The following is a 3,624-nucleotide window of genomic DNA, read 5'->3' as shown; positions in this document are numbered from 1 at the left end:
CACCGTGAGAGAAGAAACTCTTAAAGAAGAGATTTTCTGGCCCCAACTCAACCCACTGTGCTAAACTACCCACTCATTCGGGGCATCTGCATCCAATACCAGACAAACAGGGAGTCTTGCAGCAGACAGCATGGTTGAAAAGCAAAGCACGATAGTAGAAACAAGACTGAACAGGCCATCACTGTCATCCTGGAAAGCCACTCCTTTAGTTCTTGCTATCAAGACCCCTGGGACTGTCCTGAATGTTGTCCTTTTAAAGACCTGACTCTTAAACTCTTTATCAGTTCATTGAGCTTCTCCACGTCTTCCCAATAAATTTCTTTCTTCTTTAAGCTAACTATAGTCAGTTGCTTGCAATGAAACAACTCTTACCATGCAAAAAGACAGCTGAATGGCAATTAATAAACTTAATTTATGTGATTATCATATACTTATATATTTTATATATTTATAATGTATACAATATACTACTATAATGAATAAGCTTAACAATGCTAATATAGAGAATGCATTCTTTTCAAAAGCATATGGAACATGTACAAAATGATCTCTTAGGTAGTACACACACACAAATTAAAAAATTCCCCAAGAGTAGAAATACATGGGCCACAGTGTAAAACAGAACACCTAAAAATTAATACCAAAAGCACATCCAAATTTATTTACTTGAAAAGAAAGAAAAGCTGAAATTATAGAAAATTTAGAAAAGAATGGTGATAGGAATATTACCTGTCAAAAATCTGTGACAACATATGATAAAATGATTCTCAGAGGAAATTTTACAGCCTTAAATACATTTGCTACAAATCAAGAAAGATGGAGAATATGTGAACTTAAGTAGTCGACTCAAAAAGATAGAAAAAAGACAACAAAATAGATACCACATTAATAGAGATAAATGTAAAATATAAAATGAAATAGAAAAAAATAGCCTTGGTCAATAATACCAAAAGTTGGTCTTTTAAGAAATAGGAAAAGAGATAATCAAAATTATTAATGAGAAAGCATATGACAATTATTTTCAAATATATTTTTTATTATGGGAGTCAAGAAGCCCTTAAGGCCTCAGGAAGACACAAGATCAAAAGCCATAAAAGAAAACACTGACATATTGGACTCCATAAAAAAATATAATAAAACAAAATAGAAAGTTGTTTGTAAAATGAAAGACTTCATAAACAAAGTTAATAAGTAAGTAAAGTTTTAGGAAATTTTTAGGAAAAGAATGACTAATAAACATCTGAAAGAATGTTCAGCCATACCAGTAATCAGGAAAGTTTAAAAGCAATCAAGACACCATTTTTCACCCATCAGATACACAAAAATTTTTAAATATGATATTATGCAGTGTTAAAAATGTAAGGAAACAAGCATTCTCATACATTGTTATAATGGGGAATGTAAATTGGCAGTAGTTTTGGAAGGCAATTTAGCAGTATGTATTAAAATTTTTAATGCACATACCCCTTTGAATCAGGCCATTTCCAGAAATCTATCCTACAGAAATACTTGAACCTGTGCACAAAGATATATGCATAAAAATGCTCATTGAAGCATTTCTTGGACTAGTGAAAAAAAATGAAACTTTCTAGGTCAATCAGAAGGAAAATGATTAAAGGATTGCTGAGCAGCCATTAAAATGAATGAGTAAATCTTTAGATAATTACATGAAAAATTTTCCATAACATAGTGTTAAATGGTAAAAAGTAAATTGTTGAATGCAAATTACATACTATAGCCATTTAGATATGTGTGTCATATACAGACACACTCGTATGGGGGCAGGTATGGTATAAAGAGACTTTTACTTTTCAGCCTATATTCCAGGGTTGTTTTAATTAAAAAGAAAAGAAAAAAGAAAACAGTTTGGAAAGAGTCGTATTAAATTGTTAGTTGTGTTTACTTTAAATAGGGGAGAAAAAAGGGGTTAAAGTGAAAAAGATTTTTACTTTTCACTCTATAAAATATGAAAATAAAAAATAATCAAACATGCCATTTTTGTGAAATTAAAAATTTTAATATAAAGAAATAATGTATGAAAATAGTTTTCAAAGACAAATGAAATGGACCCTAAGTTTACCCTAGCAATTTTTCAGTCACAATAAAAAATAAAGTAGGATGGCCCTGGTACTTTCCAGTTCTCCTTCCTTTACAACATGATTAGGAATTACTTCAAGAGAATTCCTCACTCCTTTATGGAATATTACTGCCTTAAATATTACCTTCCAGACCAAGAGTTCAAAGCATAGTTAGAGCAAGATTTCCAGCTAAGAACCCCAAACTGGCAGGATATCGTGGGCGGGGTGACATTTATTCTACTTCCTAATTAATATTAGAGCAGTATCTCCCCCAAAGTCACTTATTTTTTAAAAAAAAAATCACACGTAGGTCGTAAATTGTGTGTTTTACTGGGTCTGTAGAAAGGTATTAAATGATCATGAAAGCATAAGGAATAAGAAAACACCTCACTGACAGCTGATAGCAAACAATCACCGCGAACCTTATCCAGCCCTTACTGTGTGCGCAGCAGCATGACTCTGCACAATGACACACTCTAAAGCTTGAACATTTTCCCAGGAATATACTTTGAAATATAAAGGTACATAAACAAAGGAGGCATAATTATGGCTTTGACAGGGACATTTTCCTTACGGTGCATAGAAAAAAAAGACGGGAAAAGGAATTGTATTGACTTAGAGGGCTGAGAAAGCCGTCAAGCCCTATCTCACACCAGACGACTGCTGTCTCCAACACGCAGATTTCACGCTAAGTCGCAGTCGTAGGGTGCAGTATACGTGGAACACTACCTAACATTCAAAAACGCGTGTCGCAGGCCTTTTGCTACTTCACCCCGCCTGCACGGCGGGCACAAACGTCCTAACGCGTCTTCACTGACAAGGTCCTCCCTCCATTTTGTCCCCAGTCTCCTTCAGGCAAACCGAGTGGCGCTATTTTCAAGCCCCTCCCTGACGAAACCAAAGCAGGGAGTAAGCGGTGTGAGCGCTGGACCACACTTTCGCTCGGGGCGAAACGGTGGCTGGCGCTGGGTGGAGCTGACGGGGTCGCCCAGGACTCGTCCCGGGCGGGAAGACAAAGGACACGAAGGGGACGCGGGCCGCAAGCCAGTACGGGCCGACTTCCGGGCCGTGGGCTTGCGGGGGTGGGGGCTCCCGTTCCCAGGACAAAGCGGCGGCGGCGCGCACGCCCCCTCCGCGCGGCCCCGGCCGCCCCGCCGCGCGCGCCCAGCGCCTACGCACGGGAGCGAGCGCACGCGCGCGGACGACAGAAATGGCGGTTGGGGCGAGAGGAGGGGCGGGGGCGGGAAAAGGCGCAGCCTCGAAGTGCCAAGAGTCCGGGTGCGCGGTTGCTTCACGAGTCCTTCTCCTCTTGCCCTGGTCCAGGCCCTCGGGCTGCGGAGAGCCCCGATAGAGAAGACGTGATCCGTTCAACTGAACAAAGGAAATGGCGGCCACACCAAAAGCAGCCTCCTCAGCCAGTGCTGCCGCCGCGCAGACTGGGAAACGTTCCCTAAAATGGCGGACAGCGCGAACGCAGGCGCGGGCCGGGCTGGCCAGGGCGGGGCGGGGCGTCCGCTCACGGCGGCCAGCGGCGGCGACGGGGCGG

Source organism: Leucopleurus acutus, assembly GCF_964270905.1.
Source record: "Leucopleurus acutus genome assembly, chromosome: 2".
Taxonomy (NCBI): Eukaryota; Metazoa; Chordata; class Mammalia; order Artiodactyla; family Delphinidae; genus Leucopleurus; species Leucopleurus acutus.
Note: the sequence above shows the minus strand (reverse complement) of the source record.